This window comes from Callorhinus ursinus, unplaced genomic scaffold (assembly GCF_003265705.2).
Source record: "Callorhinus ursinus isolate GAN/ISIS: 27379988/994484 unplaced genomic scaffold, GSC_fseal_2.0 scaffold3, whole genome shotgun sequence".
NCBI classification, from domain to species: domain Eukaryota; kingdom Metazoa; phylum Chordata; class Mammalia; order Carnivora; family Otariidae; genus Callorhinus; species Callorhinus ursinus.
The window spans coordinates 1,610,346-1,631,740 of NW_027397065.1; the positions used below are offsets into that span (position 1 = coordinate 1,610,346).

General features: G+C 39.2%; 1 pseudogene; it reads right to left on the minus strand.

Annotated features, from left to right (window-relative positions):
* Positions 1-19,373: 19,373 nt before the first annotated feature.
* Positions 19,374-20,235, minus strand: LOC112819847 (GTP-binding nuclear protein Ran-like; annotated as a pseudogene).
* Between the last annotated feature and the right edge of the window lie 1,160 nt (positions 20,236-21,395).

Below are 21,395 nucleotides of genomic sequence, written 5' to 3' on the forward strand. Positions count from 1 at the left end.
AGAATATGATCATTCAGAAATTAAAGATACTCTTCCGTTCTTTCCTTTTCAATCTGTATCTCAAGAACAGGGGACCTTTGTTACATACTCTGGCATACTCAACACATACATGGGGAACATCCTGTATGACTTAGATGAAATAACCTCCTGGCATCACAAGCCACTCCTCTACAAAATGACATGAAGAATACTGAGTCACCTTAAGGATGGCCTTTGGGATCAATTGGTTATTAAAATGGTTATAAGAGAGTTTAAGCTTTATATACATATTAAATAGCAATTTTTGAACAACCTTTATTTCAGGTTCTTTTCTCCCATTTATATCTCACAAGTTTAAAGAAAAGTGGCAGAAAGTTTCCACATATTGGAAGTGGTAGAGTGACTAGAGGAAATGAGTCATCAAGATAATTTATGATCTTTCCCATAACTTGCAATGCACGGAACATAGCAATCCTTTGTTATCCAGGCCACTCAGTGACCAAACTCCAGGACCTTGATGGAATATAATTAAAATAGGGTTTCTGTAGATTCAGGTCTCTGCTTCATATCCAAAAATGGTTTTAACTCATTGCAATATACACATTTAATAATATTTACTGTTTTTTACTTTTCTCCTACATGATCACATCAAGCTAGTCTTAGTAAGAAATTCCTTTTTTATTTTTTTTATTTTTTTAAGAAATTCCTTTTTTAAATGAATAAAATAAAGTTCTTAGTTTCTAGGAACTTATAATCTATGGGAGAAAAAGAGCAGGCCCAAAGTACTGGACTACTCAGGAAAATATGCTAAGAGTCACCAGAGAGACTGAAAGTTTCAGGAGAGAGGAAGTTAATTTACATTCAAACCAGGGATTTTATTTAGTTGTTTTTTGTTGTTGTTGTCTTATTTTAACATTCAAAGCTTCCAGATGGATATGGAAAAATTTCTAATGAGATATGGTTTTTAAAACTCTACTTATGTTTTAGGATCTTCATATCTAGAGAGCCAAAAGGATATTCTTCAACTCACTTCCAGGAGGGAGAATGTTCAATGACTTAAGAAATCTAAGAGTTGGATAGAGCCTTATATTTTTAAAAGTAGTTTTCTATTTTCTACATATTTGCAAAATTTCACTTTCTGAATGCATTTCTAGATACAGCACATATTACCTTGAATATTCTCTCACCCCTGAAATGTGGTTTAGCCTGATAGGGTATTGAGGGGTGTCCTACAGGCCCAGAGTGAGGCTAGCCTTTCACATCCTGTCTTCTTGTAAATACCCCATCATAAAGGACTTATCCTTAACACCTCAGAAAATTGGGCCAGGCCTGGCCTTTTGTCTGCCACATTATTTATCACATAGATGCAGCCCATTGACAATTCCAGACACCACACATGGGAAAAGGAATTTCTAAAGTAACACATCAGCCTCCCTCTGAGCCACAGGAAACTCCATTCTGTGTGAGAGTATTTGCTGAGTCAAACTCTGGTTTGGTGAAACTATTTTATTGGGTGGATCCAATTCAACCCTTTAAAAAGTCATCTGACTCACTCCTTGAAAAACACATATTAGACATTGTTAAGTCCTGGCTGTGCGAGCCCATTACCTGCCCTTCTGGAGACCTTAGACCACATATCTGCACATTTTTACATGCATATGTACACCACACACAGTTCTGTGTTACTTGAGGTCATCTCTCAATTGCTCATTATAATCCTAAATACATTTTTCTAAAGGTTGGGTATTTACCAAATTATGTAAAACCATAAAAATTTAAAATATTTTCTTCCATTTCTGGACAGTGAGCCCCAATTTTTGGTTTAGAAAGTATGTGCTACCAACCTACCATCAGCACGGCAGATACTTTTTGCAGTTTCCTAGTGGTAATCGATACAATTTGATCATCTGTGAATAGTAAATGGAATTTTAAGATCCCTGGCTAGATTCTGTGGGGTGATCCGATTGGGTGGAGGCTGGCAGCACAGGCAGTAGAAGAATTCACCCAGGCAGAACAAAGGAGATGGACATTTATTGAATACACTGCAGGGAAGCTGTGGGCAGGACAGCAAAGGAGAGAGTGCTGTCAGGAGACAGTGCTGAGGTGGGGGGGGTACTAACTAGTGGGGGGGGGGGTTTGAGGAGGTATAGGAAGGTGTGGAATTTTTCTTTCTGGGTACCTGCACCCGGATGTAAGTAGCCCATTGGTCAGCTAGGGCTTATAGATATTTTGAGGTGGGTACCTAAAAAGCCTGTTTGCATTCAGCCTGGTAGTCACTATGGGCCCTTTTACCTTACCTAGGTTTCCGTTGTTCAGGCCCATTGCCTAAAAGCAGCCTCTACAGATCTTGCAACATATATCTACTGCAATGGGTTGGAACCAAGTTATGGCCACTATAGGGAATAATAAGGGGCAAGCAGGAATATGTGCTTTCCTAAGATGATGTACTGAATAACTGGGAAAGTGTAAGATGCACATAAATCCCATATAGGACAGAGATTCTCAAAGAATCAGTGTAATCACAATACTGTACCTTCGTTTCTCCATCTCTCAGATGTTTATAATCTCGTTTCTATAAATGCTTTTCCAAAATCTGATTCTTTTAAGGGATACAATTTGTGCTCCTATGTTCTGCTCCCCACATTTAGCACTCCTTTTTAGAAAGAGTTCTACTACATGTGGACCTGATTTTTAAGTTGTGTGTAAGTAGAAAAAGAATTGTTAATTAGCCAGGATGGTTGATAAACATAGAAACACTTAGACCTGATAATTCAGATCTTAAATCTAATGGTACATTAGTCAAATTAACAATTAATAATTATTTCCTTACTTAAAGTGTGAAGAAGGATTTCCTTACTTAAAGTGTGAAGAATTTTGGAGGAAGCAGAATTAATCTTTTTTAAACAGTCTACTATGAGTTATGCATTTTACATACAGTATCTTACTTCCATTCCATGGCAAATGCTATTCTTAGCCCCATTTTGCTAATGAGAAGGAAATGGAGAAGCAAAAGAAATTAATAACTAGCCTGAGGTCACAGAGCTAATAGCAGAGCTGGAACTTGCATTTTGGTGGGTTGCAAAATCCAGGCTTTTTTTTAAAACACTAAGCTGCCTCCTTATTATCCCAGTTGAGTTGATATTGCCCAAATGAAGAATGGTAAACCAAAAACATAAAACTAAGGAAAGGTGGGGAGTGAGAATGTCCCTGTATGATCCACATTTATTTTGTTCCTTCCTGGCAGCTCAGATAACCATAGAGTCCCTGGTGATCCTAAGCATTTGAAGATGAATGCATGAGGTATGGAAAGTACTTGCATTGAAGAGTCAGCTGATCAACTAATCATTCCAACATGTAGTACATAGCAGCCTCCGCTGAACTGTGTGCCCGGAGAAAATGAGATATAAAAGAAAGAAAGTACCACAGCTCCTTTTATTGGAGCAGAAACATAAAAGAGAAGGTTAAGCAATAACACATATGAACATTCATTTGCAATTACTTCTCTTCTAACTTAATGTAGGGCCTTGGGTTATACAATAAACTAGCAGTTTGGGCACTTCAAGGCATAATAACTTCCTCTCTTTTCATAGATCAGAGTCAGAGAATAACTCTCCCAAGTTGCATGTCCTTACAATAAGCCCTTTGGTGCTAAACAGTCTGTATTTTTTAGCCTTCTATGTGACCTTCTAACACTTTCCTTCAAACCCTCTTGCTTGTGGTTTCCCGAATTTTCCACAGGTCTTTTATTAGGAACTGCTTTCTTTCTTTCTTTCTTTTTTTTTTTTTTTTTCATTTTGCATCACTGCCTCTGATTAATGGTGGTACTAAATTTACCAGTTCGGAATCTTCTTAAAGACAACATGCAAATCAGGTATTTGGGATTGAAATGAATTTCCAAAATGGTTATGTGTCCAGATGAAGGGAAAAGTACAGTTAATAAATGATCTTTCTGAGCTATGGAACCAAAATACCATTCACCTTATCTCCAGACTTCATTTATAGCATTGTTTTTATCAGGAAAAAAATGTATTCCTAGTTCCATATGTATTAATTTATACAGAAATATTAATGGATGTCCACTAAAGGCCAGATAGAGTAACTAAAATGCTAAGTGAATAATACCTTGAGCTTATGAAGCATTCAGCCTAGTGGTTCAGGCAGTCAATTCCACACCTTAACACACATACCAAAAACAGGTGTGACTAGGGAAAGTGAGATGCTGGTGAATACACTGCAGGGGCCTTAGCAACCTAAATGATGAGGATAAACAGGAGTAAACAGGTCAAGGTAGTGATAAGGAAGAGACAGGTCCCAGGCAGAGGGAATATGCGTGAAAGATGAAGCAAGAGAATGCAAACCCTCAAAAAGTTGAGCAAATTGGAACTTGGGTGGAAAGAGGGTTAGTGACAGGGTGATGCTGGACAGATGGATGCATGGGTTGAGCCTCACAGGGTTTAAGAGCCATGTGAAAGAGTTTAAACTTTGTCCCAGGCAAGAGGGAAGAGTAAAAACAAGTCAATCATGAGGTCATATATTCTTCTTAAGACATGCTCGTCGGGCGCCTGGGTGGCTCAGTCGTTAAGCGTCTGCCTTTGGCTCAGGTCATGATCCCAGGGTCCTGGGATCGAGCCCCACATCGGGCTCCCTGCTCGGCGGGAAGCCTGCTTCTCCCTCTCCCACTCCCCCTGCTCGTGTTCCCTCTCTCGCTATGCCTCTGTCAAATAAATAAATAAAATCTTAAAAAAAAAAAAAAGACATGCCTGTCAAACTTGGGAAGGCGTAAATGTCATCCAGAGAGCTTTTTGAAATATAGTTTCTTTGTCCCTACTATAGAAAATATGAACAGTAGGCCTGGAGTGGGGCTTGAGAATTTGCATTTCTCATAAACCCCTAGGTGATGCAGATGCTTCTGGTGCAGAAACCGTACCCTGAGCAGTACTGTTTTATAATATTCACTCTGGCATTGTGCAGAATATCCTGGAAAGGACTGAGAACAAAGAGCACTCATGAAATTCAGCTTGTTATTCATTCATTCATTCACTCAACAAATGTTTATTTTGGAACAGCATGTGCTAAATTCCTTTGTAAACATAGGTGACATAAAAGTAAAAATAAAATCTTTCTCATAGAATTGATATTCTACTCAAAGAAACAGACCCCAAAAAATCTAATAAATAAGTAAACTATATTAGTTGGTGGTGAATGCTATGAAGAAAACTGAAACAGGATAAAGGGAATAGAGACTGGTGGTGGATTGGAGGATGCTATTTTAAATACGGTAGTCAAAGAAGGTCTACCAGAAAACGTGGCATGTGAGTGGAGGTTTGAGTGAAGTGAGGAAGCAAGTCATGGAGAGATCAAAGGAAATGTTTTTCAGGCAGCGGATTAGCATGTGCAAAGGGCCTAAATTGGAAGCAAGCTTAGTGTTTTGGGGGAGGAATAGTAAGAATGTCAGCAAAAGTCAAGAAAGGAGAGGTTGGGGGGCGCCTGGGTGGCTCAGATGGTTAAGCGTCTGCCTTCGGCTCAGGTCATGATCCCAGGGTCCTGGGATCGAGCCCGGCATCGGGCTCCCTGCTTAGCGAGGAGTCTGCTTCTCCCCCTCCGTCTGCTTCTCTCCCTATTCATGCTCTCTTTCTCTCTCTCTCTCTCTGCATCTCTGTGTCTTGAGTGAATAAATTAAAAAAATCTTAAAAAAAAAAAAAAAGAAAAGAGAGGTGGGTCTAAGAGGAGATCAGCCAGGTACGGGAAGGAGGAGACTTCGGTAAAGATTTTGGATTTTATTCTGAGAGAATTTAGAGGTAATTAGAGGCTATAGGTGTACAGAGGGGGTTGTTAATGTTTGAACATAAGGCACATTGTTTGAAGTGGTCACTGTGAAGCACAGGGAGAAGCTGAGACACGTGAAATAAGGTGGGGCTGTTGGGCATGTGGATGGGGTGGTAAATTTAGAGCGCCAATCTCCCTGGTATGATTTTCTCCAGCTGCTCCAGGACAGGTGAAGAGAGGGTGGCAGGGATGGGATCTAACATGTTGCAAGACAGATGATGTAACTTAAAAATGAGAAGCCATAATGATAAATAACCTGAGCTGATCTCACTACCGAGTATGACTTAATTTGGGAACTATGTGTGTTATAGATATAGTTTTCTAGATGAGCCTATTATTCAATGACCCCAGTCTTCTAATTCACTAAGTGCTAAAGTAAACACTTAAACATTTTTCCTTAGATGACACATTATCCAAAAGTGATTTATTTTTGGATTTCACTAAAGTTGTATTCTTGCTGACATTTGAGTATGAGGTCTCAATGTATTAAGCCCCACCCATCAAACAAAATAAGAACATATCCCTTTGGGGTTGGCCTGCACAGAAGATGAAAAGAATACAGTGTCCTCATCTATTCTTTTGCTTGGTTAGTCCTTCAGTTTCCACTACATTGAAAAACTGTAAATACCCCCAAAAGTTGAAGATCTCTAAGCTTGCTTTTAAACAGCATCCAAATAGCAGAAAGATAATGGTTTTGGTTTAAAAGAAAGCAGCATCCAATTCCAAAAGAGCTGGAGAAAACAATGATCCCAGCCTCACATTGCCAAGAAGCCAGTGCCAAGTAGCAGGGTGGTAGAATGCAGTGCTTGGTGGCTTGAGAATAGACTCTGGAATCAAACAGTCACAAGGTGGCTTCTTTATGGTGAAGCCACAGCGGCTTCTCTAGATCTTGATTTTCTCATCTGTTAAAATAAAGGCAGTAATACCTACATTATAGGGGTGCCTGGGTGGCCCAGTCGTTAAGTGTCTGCTTTCGGCTCAGGGTCCTGGGATCGAGCCCTGCACTGGGCACTTTGCTCAGCGAGATTCTCCCTCTCCCAATCCCCCTGCTTGTGTTCCCTCTCTCGCTGGGTGTCTCTGTCAAATAAATAAATAAATCTTTAAAAACAAAAAAACCTACATTATAATGTTACAAATAACAACACGTAAAACGTCTGAAGCTCCCAGAGTGCCTAGTTCATTTTAAAGCTGTGTACATGTTAGCCATTGTTATTTTTGTTATTTTGATTAACAAATAATTTAAAAACCGATGAAAGAAATGTATAGGAATTTGAATGAAAGATTTTGGAGAAATAGCCTAGAAGGCAGTTGAGAGATGGATGAATGACGACATTTATAATATCAAATTGTGAAAGAACATAGTCAAAACTTACTTAACATTGTAGAACATTGAATAATATAACCAGTGGATATTGATTTTACTGTGAAATAGACATTTGATTTAATTTTAAGTAAAAAAGCTAATTAAAAAATTAGTATACAATTAATGCTTACAGTAGAAATTTTGGATAACTTTACAGTAAATATAATAAAAGAAGTCACTCATAATCCTAGCATCCAGAGATGATCAAAATTTTGGTGTATATCCTTTAAGCCCTTATAAGACAAATTAACTTACATCAATAATATGTTTTTTAAAGCATTATTGTAAAACTAATCATGGTAATGATAATGATTTGATAATGGTTTTATAATAAGGAGCAATTTGGTATTATATCCAAGCTTTTGCCCATGATGGATAGTCCTTGTATATCCAATTGATTTCTTTTCTTGTTTATTCCTGCTCCATTAGAAATTCCTAACTCACAATTATACGTTATTAAGTATGGCACTAAGTGTTTGATGTTTTTTCCAGAGAATTCCGAATATTTATTTATTTATTTATTTATTTAATAGAGTATGGTAGTATTTTAAGCCACTGAATTTTTTTTAAAGATTTTATTTATTTGACAGAGAGAGCACAAGCAGAGGGAGAGAGAGGGAGAAGCACACTCCCTGCTGAGCAAGGAGCCCAATGTGGGACTCGATCCCAGGACCTTGGGATCATGACCTGGCCGAAGGCAGCCACTTAACCGACTGAGCCACCCAGGCGTCCCTAGAATTCTGAATATTTAGATGAAACAACAACCCAGAAACTATGGAGCCAAAAGGACAGTCCATTATCAAAGTGATAAGAGCTTGTTCAATGAGAAGGGCGTCAGCATTGTTGAGCTCAGTGGTGACTCTCTGCAGGACACATAGTAGGAGATACTGTTAGATAACTGGGCTTCTTGATGGGAAGGTGGTTAAGAGGATTCTAAAATAACAGAGGTCAGGTGGAGACTCTTAACAAAACAAAGTAAGTGCAAGTACTGCAGTAAAAGGCAAAGTTGGAGGGGGCTATCAAGATAGATAACAGAACTTAGCATCTCTCACAGCAAGATGAATGGGCAGACGAGGATATTAATCAATACAATAAAAAAATGAAGGATAGATAGGATTAGATGGCCTGAAGGCAGCTGTTTAATAAAAAATCAAGGTCCCTTTCCTAGTTTTAGGAACTGAGCCCATTTTTAGGGTCAGAGTTCACTGACCATAGGAGAAGGTAGGTCCCCAAGAGGAAGGACCAACATCATAATAAATATATAGAGTAATAATTTTCCCAGACCCTTCTGAAAGGATTTCATTTACTCATGTAACTGTATTCTAGGGAAAGGAGAATACTCAGATATTTTAAGGTCTGCTGTCACAGTGTCCAAGTTGACATTAGTACCAAAGGGCATACAGCATCAAGATGGTAAGTTGTTTACTTTGAGCCCCTTCTACCCTGGAAGGGGCAGTGGCTCATCTTGGCTGGAAATGGAACATGTTTTGAGTCAGTGTTTGTCTCCTATTTACAGGGCCTCGGCCAGCACCACTATTCAGACTTACAGAGTGTTTGATCTACTGATACTGCAGTCAGGCTGAGTAATATTCCATTGTATATACATATACATATTATGTGTGTGTGTATATATATATATATAATGTGTATGTGTATATATATATATATATGTACACACACACACACACACACACACACACACACACACACCATCTCTTCTTTATCCATTCATCTGTTGGTGGACATCTAGGCTCTTTCCATAGTTTGACTTTTGTGGACATTGCTGCTATAAACATTGGGGTGCACGTGCCCCTTCAGATCACTACATTTGTATCTTTGGGGTAAATACCCAGTAGTGCAATTGCTGGGTCATAGGGTAGCTCTATTTTCAACTTTTTGAGGAACCTCTGTACTGTTTTCCAGACTGGCTGCACCAGCTTGCATTCCCACCAACAGTGTAGGAGGGTTCCCCTTTCTCCGCATCCTCGCCAACATCTGTCATTTCCTGACTTGTTAATTTTAGCCATTCTGACTGGCGTGAGGTGGTATCTCATTGAGGTTTTGATTTGGCTTTCCCTGATGCTAAGTGATGTTGGGCACTTTTTCATGTGTCTGTTGGCCATTTGGCTGTCTTCTTTGCAGAAATGTCTGTTCATGTCTTCTGCCCATTTCTTGATTGGATCATTTGTTCTTTGGGTGTTGAGTTTCATAAGTTCTTTATAAATTTTGGATACTAGCCCTTTATCTGTTATGTCATTTGCAAATATCTTCTCTCATTCTATCGGTTGTCTTTTGGTTTTGTTGACTGTTCCCTTTGCTGTGCAAAAGATTTTTATCTTCATTTTTGCCCTTGCTTCCCTTGCCTTTGGTGATGTTTCTAGGAAGAAGTTACTGTGGCTGAGGTCGAAGAGGTTGCTGCCTGTGTTCTCCTCTAGGATTTTGGTGGATTCCTGTCTCATATTTAGGTCTTTCATCCATTTTGAGTCTATTTTTGTGTGTGGTGTAAGGAAATGGTCCAATTTCATTCTTCTGCATGTGGCTGTCCAATTTTTCCAACACCATTTGTTGAAGAAACTTTTTTCCATTGGACATTCTTTCCTGCTTTGTCAAAGATTAGTTGACCATGGAGTGGAGGGTCCATTTCTGGGCTCTCTATTCTGTTCCATTGATCTATGTGTCTGTTTTTGTGCCAGTACCATACTGTCTTGATGATCATAGCTTTGTAATAGAGCTTGAAGTCCGGAATTGTGATGCCACCAGCTTTGCTTTTCTTTTTCAACATTCCTCTGGCTATTCAGGGTCTTTTCTGGTTCCATACAAATGATTTGTTCCATTTCTTTGAAAAAAGTTGATGGTATTTTGATAGGGATTGCATTAAATGTGTAGATTGTGCTAGGTAGCATAGACATTTTACAGTATTTGTTCTTCCAATCCATGAACATGGAATGTTTTTCCATTTCTTTGTGTCTTCCTCAATTTCTTTCATGAGTATTCTATAGTTTTCTGAGTACAGGTTCTTTGCCTCTTTGGTTAGATTTATTCCTAGGTATCTTATGGTTTTGGGTGCAATTGTAAATGGGATCGACCCAGACAAAGACCCCATCAAAAAGGAGGACTACAGACCAATGTCCCTGATGAATATGGATGCAAAAATTCTCACCAAAATACTAGCCAGTAGATTCAACAGTACATTAAAAGGATTATTCACCATGACCAAGTGGGATTTATTCCTGGGCTGCAAGGTTGGTTCAACATCTGCAAATCAATCAGTGTGATACAATACATTAATAAAAGAAAGAACAAGAACCATCTGATCCTCTCAATAGATGCAGAAAAAGCATTTGACAAAGTACAGCATCCTTTCTTGATTAAAACTCTTCACAGTGTAGGGATAGAGGGTACATACCTCAATATCATAAAAACCATCTGTGAAAAACCCACAACGAATATCATACTCAATGGGGAAAAACTGAGAGCTTTTCCCCTAAGGTCAGGAACACGGTAGGGATGTCTACTATCACCACCTGCTATTCAGCGTAGTACTAGAAGTCCTTGCCTCAGCAATCAAACAAAAAGAAACAAAAGGCATCTGAATTGGCAAAGAAATGAAACTCTCACTTTTTGCAGATGATATGATACTTTATATGGAAAACCCAAAAGACTCCACTCCAAAACTGCTAGAACTCATACAGGAATTCAGTAAAGTGGCAGGATATAAAATCCTCTAGAATTTTGATGGATTCCTGTCTCACATTTAGGTCTTTCATCCATTTTGAGTCTATTTTTGAGTATGGTGTAAGAAAATGATCCGGTTTCATTTTTCTGTACGTGGCTGTCCAATTTTCCCAACACCATTTGTTGAAGAGACTTTTTTCCATTGGATATTCTTTCGTGCTTTGTGTGAGATTAGTTGACCATAGAGTGGAGCGTCCATTTCTGGGTTCTCTATTGTGTTCCATTGACCTATGTGACTGTTTTTGTGCCAGTACCATACTGTCTTGATGATCATAGTTTTGTAATATAGCTTGAAGTCAGGCATTGTGATACCACCAGCTTTGGGTTTCTTTTTCAACATTCCTTTGGCTATTCGGGGTCTTTTCTGGTTCCATACAAATTTTAGGATTATTTGTTCCAGCTCCGTGAAAAAGAGTTGATGGTAGTTTGATAGGGATTGCATTGAATGTGTAGATTGCTTTGGGTAGCATAGACATTTTAACAATATTTGTTCTTCCAATCCATGAGCATGGAATGTTTTTCCATTTCTTTGTGTCCTCCTGAATTTCTTTCATGAGTGTTCTATAGTTTTCTGAGTACAGATCCTTTGCCTCTTTGGTTAGGTTTATTCCTAGGTATCTTATGGTTTTGGGTGCAATTGTAAACAACCATTATTATTTTTAAAGGCTTTCTTTGTTTTCTAGGAAAACTTCAGAAGGTGTTACTGCTCTGTTACATAGAACATTTCTACAATGTTATAATGATACTGTTTGATAATCTTATTCTGTAAGCAAGTTTTTCATAAAAACATTTCTATATTTCTATATTGCCTTGGCAATATAGACTGGGTAATTACTCTAAAATAAAATCTTGAGAATGAATTTGGAAAGTTTTTAGAAAATCATGCTAAATATGATCTTTCCCTTGCATGTTTCCTCCCACCAAAAAATAAATAAATAAAAAAACTTTTCTTTCTACCTGTATTCATCTCTAGATATGACCCTATCCATTACTATAGACCTCTGCATCACATTCACTAAAATGGCCAGATATCTTGGAATTGAATAAGTGTGTTAATTCACTTATTACTAGCCCAAGAAATTCAATAAATATTTTACATACCTTGTCAACACTTCAAAATTGGGAATGCTCACATAAAAATCCCTATTTCTGCTCATTCGTAATCTCAGTCTGTCTTTCCATGTGGAATCAATACATTAGAGCCAAGGAGCTGCCCAACACTTTAGAAGGGTCTTGTACTCTCCAGATTGACACAGTTCCACCCACTCCACCTTACTCTTATTTTTACCTACATGGCCCAGGGCCTTTCAGTTTGCATATTTCACCTAGCCATTTTCTCATAGTTTCTTTGAGCCTAGCACATTTCAATTTATGTACCTAGATCTTGAATAAATTGGCAGAGAGGGGGAAGTATGAAGATCACTATTGTCATCTTTTTAATAGAGAACATATTGCACATATTATGTTTAGTTTTCCAAAAAATAATTGATCACTGGGGAATATTTATTCTTACTTCTCATTTCCAGCACATAGTATAGGTTCAATAAATGTTTACTGAATGGATAAATGAAGATCAGTTGTTCAAAATACCTTAGCGGATAAACTGCTCAGTTCCCAGTCCTCTTTTTACTTTTTTAGAAGATTTTATTTATTTATTTGAGAGAGAGAACATGGGGAAGGGGAGGGGCAGAGGGAGAAGCAGACTCCTCACTGAGCAGGGAGCCCGATGTGGGACTCTATCCCAGGACTCTGGGATTATAACCTGAGCCAAAAGCAGACTCTTAACCGACTGAGCCACCCAGGCACCCTGGTTCCCAGTCCTCTTAAGCCCATATTTGCTCTTTATTGCACTGAAAACCACTCCCACCAACACCATCAATGATTAAAATCACTACCAGAAAAACAGACCATGTGTCCCAGGTCAGGTGAAGGCTAAGTTGCTATAACAAAGAGGCCCCAATATATAGTGGCTCAGAGAACATACAAGTTTATTTCTCTTGCACATAATAAGTACTAGGATAAGAGGGCCACTCTGTTCCATTCAGTCATTTAGGGAATAAGAGCAATTCTTATTGCTCTATCAGACCATATTAAGGCACTTCTATATCCTGGCATGGAACTAAAGGAAGAGAGAACACAGACTCAGTATTTTAAGGTCCAGACTTGCCATGGAGTTACATAGGTGCTGAGGAAATATGGAACTTGGCTATGTGGCCAGGTATCCAGCAATAACCAACTCTATCCTTATGCAAGAGGCAGGGGGGAATGGAATCTTATGGATCACTAGTGGACACCTCCATTCCATTAGATGTATCTCTAAAGCAAAGACCAATGGCAGACAATATTCAGTGTTTTTCAAGATGATTTTCTGACTCATTAGAGGAAGATCTTTCAAGAATGAGGGCTCAGTGTTTGTGCAGAAGTGTGATGAAAAGAATGCGTTACCTGTGATAAAAACACTCAAGCCCTTCAGCCTGGTATCACCTAAAGGGCTTGTGTTTCTTGGTGACTGTCAGTTTATGGTACCCTTTCAGATTCCTTTTGTAGTTTATTGGCAGTTTATCAGTTTTGGCACTGTTGACATTTGGAGCTGGATGATTCTTTGTTGTGGGAGCTGTCCTGTTCATTGCAGCATGTTTAGCAGCCTCCTTAACCTCTACTTGCTAGATGACAGTATGCCTTCTAACCCCAGCCTCCACTGTGGCAACAAAAGATATCTCCACACATCGCCAAATGTCTCCTGAAGGTAAAATTGTCACCAGTTGAGAACCCTGTTTTTTTTTTTTAATTTTATTTATTTATTTGAGAGAGAGAGAGAGAGAATGAGAGAGAGAGAGCACGAGAGGGAAGAGGGTCAGAGGGAGAAGCAGACTCCCCACTGAGCGGGGAGTCCGATGCGGGACTCGATCCCGGGACTCCAGGATCATGACCTGAGCCGAAGGCAGTCGCTTAACCAACTGAGCCACCCAGGCGCCCGAGAACCCTGTTTTAACTATAATCAAACTGCAGGAAATATGGCAGTTTTGATAAAACATACTTTTCAGTTAACCTCTTCCTATGGATGCACATCTGTCTAGCTAATTTGTAGTTTCACCACTACAAGAATTTTATTTTGAAAGTGATTTCTGTTAGCATCAATAGTTCTTTCCATACTTTATATTAGACTGTGCTGCTTCAAATAGTTTTAGTCATGGTTTAGGAATTATGCTTGATATCAAGGTTTAGATTATTAGATTAAGTAAAGAGAATTTAAAAATGGTTCAGTGGTGGCAAAAATAAGATGTTTATGCAGGAATGTAAATTATGTAGGATCATGAGATTGTAAAGAGTTGGCAGCAGCTATTTGTGAAGAAAGTTCGCCTGCATTGGGTTCATTGAATGGATTTCCACCTCAAGTTTAGAATTTGCCTAATCCTGCCCAAATCATTATTTGTCTCTGACAAAATCAAAAATTTACTAAAGAAAGAAGGTTAAATTTTTTTTTCTACTTAATCTTTCTGCTTTTGGATTTAGACAAGTATTTGATTGTCAAAACACTAAGCTAGGTAAAGCTAAGTATTCTGGAGACTATACTGCACCTCCTTTTAAGGGGCCTGTGGTAGGGGAGCAGGCAGGTAGTGGAAGCCTTAACACTGAGTTTGTGCTCCTTCCCTCCCAATTCTTCTGAAGGAATTAAAGGTAAAAAGAAATCTCCACCTAGTATTGAATAATATCCCTTTGTGGCTTTATCCTTTTGGATTCAGGCTGACTACAATGCCTACCTTACCTATCTCACAAGGAAATTTTCCACAGCCTCAGCCTTTGATGCCTGCTTAGCCCTGTTTTACATCTGAAAAACTTCACTAGTAACCGCAGCTTATTGGCTCAGGAGTGGACATATGGCCCAAGAACATCAATTTCTGACAATAACTGAAGACATTGTCTAATCCTAAAAGGTGAGCTAGCTAGACCAAATGTATTTCCTTTTAAGGATTTAATCTAGAAAATCTACAGTGAAAATTGAAGTTAATAAAGCATATAGAGAAATGGGCTGTGAGACAGAATCAGGGTCTTAAGATAGAACTATAAAGCATAATGCCAAACTAGCATTATGAATAAGAAAATCTTCTAGGAGTATATAGAAACTAAAATTTAGAACAAATATATTCAGAATAGAGGAAAGGAGAAACTCACTTGTTGATTACCTGGGAAGGAAAATACTAGTTTTGAACTCCCACCTCTCCTTTCACTACAGTTATTGTAAGGACTCCAGCTGAAAGTAATATTGTGTAATGGTTAAGTATGTGGGGCTGTGGAGTCAGAAAGCCTGGGTTGAAATCACAGCTTTACTGTTTAATAGCTGAGCATTCATAGTTATGCAAACTGCAAAACTTTCTGTGCTATAGTTTTCTTCCTCAGAACCTAGAGAGAATAAAGCTGTAAGGAATCCTTTTAGAAAGAATTGTCTTCTTAATAATGGGTGAGTCTCTGGATATGGTCACCTTCTTTGGTTCCAAGCTCTCAACATTATCTTGGGCCTGCTCTTTCCCCATTACTTTTCCAGTTCCTGAGTATGTTAAAAACCAAAACCAAAAAAAAACAAAACAAAACAAAACAAAAAAACACCCACCCATTGTCAGTCACTAACTGAGGAGACTGTACCCTTTGGGGAGGCTTTGGGGAAAGATGTCACTTTTTAGGATACTAACTGGTGCCTACACAATAGCGCTCCACTTTTTCCAGCCTTACCTCTTAATTTTTTTTCCCCGAGATATTCACTTGAGTCCTGACAAATTTATTGATGTCAAGTATGTGTCTCTCACTCAAGTTTCTCAGTTCTGCTCACTAGATATCCTTTTCAAGAATCCCTCATATTTCCCTCCTCTTGGTCTCTTCTGAACCATTTCTTCTCACAAGGTCTTCCATGAACCCTTCCCTGATCATCCCACCTCTGACAAAGATTCCTTGGTCTTGGGCTTCTGTCTTCATCCTTTAGAGTCCAGTTTTAGAAAGAATCTTGCTAAGTTGGTTTAGCCAAAATCCCCTACCATACTATTTGATCACCCTCCATATCTGACCAAATTCCTCATCTTGCCCCCCCCACCCCCAAGTATTATCTGATCATGCTGGCCTGCCTTCAGCAAGAATCCTGTTTGGTCAGTTTAGAAAAAAAAAAAATTATCCCACCTCTTAGTAATTTTCATGTATCAAATCCCTCATTCTGCTCCTTGGCTATAAATCCCCACTTTTCCTTGTTGTATTTGGAATTAAGCCTGATCTCTCTCTCTCCCCACTACTGCAAAAGCCCATTGCAGTAATCCCTATAGCTATGGCAATAGTCCTGAATAAAGTCTGCCCTAAAATTTTAACAGGTGTCATGAATAACTTTTTCTTTAACACCTACATTGGCCTTGACTTCCTCTAGTCTCGCTGTGTATATAGCTCATTTCAACCATTATAAGCTATTTGTGGTGTTATTTCTGTGCCTCAGAAATAGATATTTCCGTGGTGTCATGTCTGTGCCAAATTATTCCATGTTGTCCAGTATAGTGCCTCGATTGTCCAGTATAGTGCCTCGAAAACTAGAAGCATTTAATAAATACCTGTTAGTTCTTCTAGGGATAAACATAATTATCAATTTGCCACAAGACTGGGCAGTGCAGTGGCTGAATACTTCCCAAGAAACTTACCCAGAAGCTTTGTCAGTGACTTGTGGGTATAGGGGAAGATTACCTCAACCTTGTTGCAGGTTGGATTGTCTGGAAAGCAGATTCAGGGATGGAAATGAATATGCAGGAGGGTTGTCAGGCAGTCCTCTTGGGATCAATGACTACAGAAGGGGAGGGAAGGAAGCCAGATTGAATAAAGAGAGAAACAGGGCTGCAGACAAGTTACAAGGCCTGGGCGGACCCTGTGGGGGGGACACTAATGCCAGGATAACCCTCAGAGACTTCCCAAATGGGAGCAAGGGAGTGAGACCTTTATACCCACTCTTACCTCATTAACCACTTTTTAGGTGTGGGCTGCCCTTAGCCAGGGCCACTCTCTTTAGCTGCAGCAATTCCCAAAGAGGGCTTACAACTGAGCTCTGTTTGCTAAGAGCATTCCCAGTAGTTGGGAATCCAGGAGGCACAGCATAGGGTCCCAGATAGGCTTCTGCGAAGACATAGGATATAGAGGCTAGAAAGTTCAAGTCTAGACTGGATCAGAATAAGGTCCATATCTGTGTCAACCACTTGCTGTGGACTCCTCAGTAGGTTCTCTCTTGCCCATGTAATAAAGTACAGACTCCTCTGCCTGGTATCCAAGCCCCACATGGACCTTTATTTCACTCCTCACAACCTCCAAAACACCAGAACTACTTGCCCTTGGCTTATGTTTTTACCTCTGTATTGAATACCTTTTGACATTCTAAGCTATGTCCATCCTGAAAGCCAAATTTTATTCTCGCCTAGTCACATCTAATCCTTCAGCCCAATCTTGCCTACCAGTTCTTTCTGTGGCACACATAGATCATTCCATCTGCTCCATTCATTTGGGCCCTTGAATATACCCTAATCTCTGCAGCCATATATCTGGGAGATGTGTAAACCTTGCTCTGCCTGTGAGATTGTAAACTCCCTGAGGGTGGGAACTGTGTCTACAACACCCAGCACAGGGCCTGGGGCATTGTGGTCATTCAAAATATAGTTACTCCTCAAACCCTGACCTACCTTAGGTCAGCTGTGTAAAGAAAAAAAAAAAACCAAAAAACTTTTCTTCTTAAAAATGTTCACAAATAGGGCCCCACTTAGTTCTCCTTGTACATGGGTGCCCTTGCTTTAATGAGAAGTTATAACGCACCGCTCAGTAGACAAAAGAAAAAAGAGAAGAAAAACAAAGGATGAGGCCTTTGCTCAGATGTTCTCATTTACAGTACACTTCAGGACAGGAAATAAAGACTTTGTGCCAATTCAAATGACATTAGTTTTGTGGAAGCTTATCCACAGGCATGTAAAAAGACATGTGCACAAAATGAGTTAATCACATATAGTGTGAATTGGTTAAGATTGAGTTCAAGTAAATCAGAAATTTTTGAAGAGTCAACAAAATTTCAAAATTCACAGTCATTTCCTGAAAGTACAGTCTGGTAAAATTGGCTTATCACCTCACTTTCAACACACATATGCGATTTCCTGCTTACAGCATTTCCCCAAAGGGATGAGAAAAAAATATTTTACAACTAGGGAAGTTTTATAAAAGGGATTATCTATAGTTCCTGAATAAGAAGCCTTCTCCCTCTCCAGGCACACCTGCAGCTCCTAATAACCGACTTACGCAATTTTCCTCTCTACTTGAATCAAAATTGGCAATAAATGTTGTATATGTCTCACAGAGTGAATGTTTAAATCTTGTATTTACTGGTTCATGAAACTGGTTCCCTCTAGTTTACCAGCATGGAGGGGTGGGTTTGCAGGGAGCAATTAGGGATAAGATAGCCAAAGAAACACAAAGTCAGTTGAAAAAAGAAATCTGTGTGTCTGGCTCTCTCTATGAATTATGACTATTCAAGGGGGAAAAAAATCTGAACCTTTGCCAAAAGACTGGCGTGTAAAGGGACAGCTGGAGTTTTCTGTTAGGGGTTACAATGCATTACTTGTTCCATAAGGGAAAAAGGGGATCACTTACCACAGCAACTCACACATTGCATGAGACACTGGCACATCTCTACCTCGTGAAGCATTTTCTTCAAAGGAAAAGAACTAGATATTTCAGGAAGGTCATTGAAGATCTTTGGGTACAGACATGCTGACCTTCCTGGTAGAGATTTGTAGCCTTTGTGATGTGTGGACTCAGTCTCTATAGATGCCTTCATTGTGCTATAACTTTTATACAGGATGTATTGTTTAAACTGCCAACCCTGATTCCAATTCCCTTAGAGACTCAGGAAATTCTAACCAAATAACATAAAACCCCATTGTATTTTTCTTTGGTTGAGATGTAAATAACATTTTGAACAAGTACGTTAACAAATACATAAACATGGCACTAAATTGGAACTTTCACTGGGCCTCTAAAATTGTAATGTTTTAAACATTTAAATACAAATGAAAAAGAATGAAAAAAAGAATGATAACCACATTTAAAAGTCTCTTAGGAATCAGAGACTCTGCCACTGCTGTCCTTGAATCTGGGCTCATAGTAGGTCTATTTGGCACTTATCAGTCCTGAGACCAGCACTAGCCAGTGTGGGTTAAACTCTGACCAACCCTCTCCACGAGGGTCAAGGTAGACACACGGGAGAAGTCACATCTTTTCCTAACCCTAGATTTATTTTATTTTTCTTCATTTATTTATGTTTAGATATTTGAAATACAACTTTATTCTGATTCTAAGCAAAAAGGAATGGGAATGACAGTGATAAATGAGATTTCACCACTGGATATAGTGATGTGGCTATAGTAGTCTTACATCTGAAACTCAGGAAGGAAACAACTGCGTTCCAAAACATCTAAACATGCAGGTCCAAAAAACTGAAGGTCCTTTTTAAACTGCCACATTCACTCTGAAGCCCATTCATCTCCTTCAGCATCCCCAAGATGAAGCACATGTTGTGCTCAGCTATATAATCAGTGGCAAACACCTTGCACCACTGATACCATGGATACTGGCCTAGAAAACCAGACTTCTGATGCTGGGCTGCAGGTACACTTTCTCGCAGGTCATCATCCTCATCCAGGAGAGCAGTTGTCTCAGCAAGTTCTAGATCGTGCTCATACTGTGCTGCCAAAGCTAGGTCCATGACAACCTCTGGGGGGGGGGGGGGCAAGAGCAGGCATGGCAACAAACTCCAAGTTAGGGTCTCCAGTTAATTTTCTAGCAAGCCACAGGAAGTTGCAGTTACTTTTGGCAGATATGTCATAGTACTAAAGGTTCTTCTTTCAGTGGAAGGCCATAGATTTTGCCTTAACTTTCCTGTCCTTTCCTGTCCACTTTGTTGCCACACAGCACCATGGGCATGTTCTCCCATACTCGTACCGGCTCTCTATGCCAGTTAGGCACATTCTTATACATAACCCTTGATGTTACATCCAACATTATAATGGCATCCTGGGCTTGGATGTAATAGCCATCCCTCAGCCCACCAAATTTCTCCTGACCAGCTGTACTCCATACATTGAACTTAATAGGTCCTCTGTTGGTATGGAACACAAGGGGATGGACCTCAACACCCAAGGTGGCCACATACTTCTCAAATTCACCAGTCAGATGGCATTTCACTAACGTAGTTTTTCCAGTACCACCATTGCCAACCAATACAAGTTTGAACTGGACTTGGGGCTCTCCTTGGGTAGCCATTGTGCTTTTGCTTCCAAAAGTGTCTCCCGCCTGTCTGACTGAGGCTCTTAACCCTAGATTTAAACAAATAAAAAACTTTTTAAAGGTTCATTGGGTGAACTATTTTACTGTATGCAGTTGGGGTTCATGTCCTAGATTTCCAAAATTAGTGGAAAAGTCAGATTCCATCTTGCTGGTTAAGCATATCAAGGCAGATTAATTTAAAATTATCTCATATTTGATTTTCCTTAGAAAGTTATATGTTTAAGTAGATATTTATAACGCCTATGGAGAAGAAAAATAGGAATTGGTGCATTTAAGCCAACCTTGAGGTATTTGGGGGTGTCTCAAGCAAAGGGGATCAGGTTCCAGGATCTATAGTAACAGCCTTCTGGAAGACAGCTAGGTAGAGATTCCACTTGGTTTCCTGAATGGTGGGGCATACACCAGCACTCAAGTTTTCTTGGACCACGGCCTCAGCAATGAAGCCGTATTAATGGCCCGGGGTTGTTCAAATTCAAGGGTGACCCTGAACCATAGCAGCAGAGAACAGGCCACTCACTTGCCATTAGAAAATTCCTCACATATGTTTTAGTCCTTTAGCATTTGTGGTGAGATTTCAACAGAAAGAATGTGAATAGTATTTTCCAAGAGGGTTCCAGTTGCCTGAAGGATTTCCTATCATTTAAAATGTCTGTTGGCAGGTATACTGAATAAAAAGAATTTCTTCTCACCAGTATTTTACAAACTTGTTGAATGTTCATATTAATGATAAAAGACCTGAAAGAAAATAAGAGGAGCCCACATTGTATTGTACACTCTGTTTGCTGAGATCACATATTAATGTTCCAGAAAGTAGCTCATTACCATTTCTATTGATGAGTTGTCTTTCTACTTCATTCACCAACTTTGCTTTCATTATTGTCCTGTAGACTACGGTAGTCTGTTTAGCATTTTTGTCATTGACCTTTTATCTTTGTTCATATTTTATTCTATAATATCTTATGGGAGGTTACTTATTTTTTAGAATGGTTAATGTCTGTAATCTTTTTTTATTGAAGTATAATTAGCAGATGGTATCATATTACTTTCAGGTGTACAGTATAAATGATTTAATAATTTTACACATTACTCAGTGCTCAGCACAGTAAATGTACCCTTAATCCCCTTTATCTATTTTATTCTTCCCCCTACC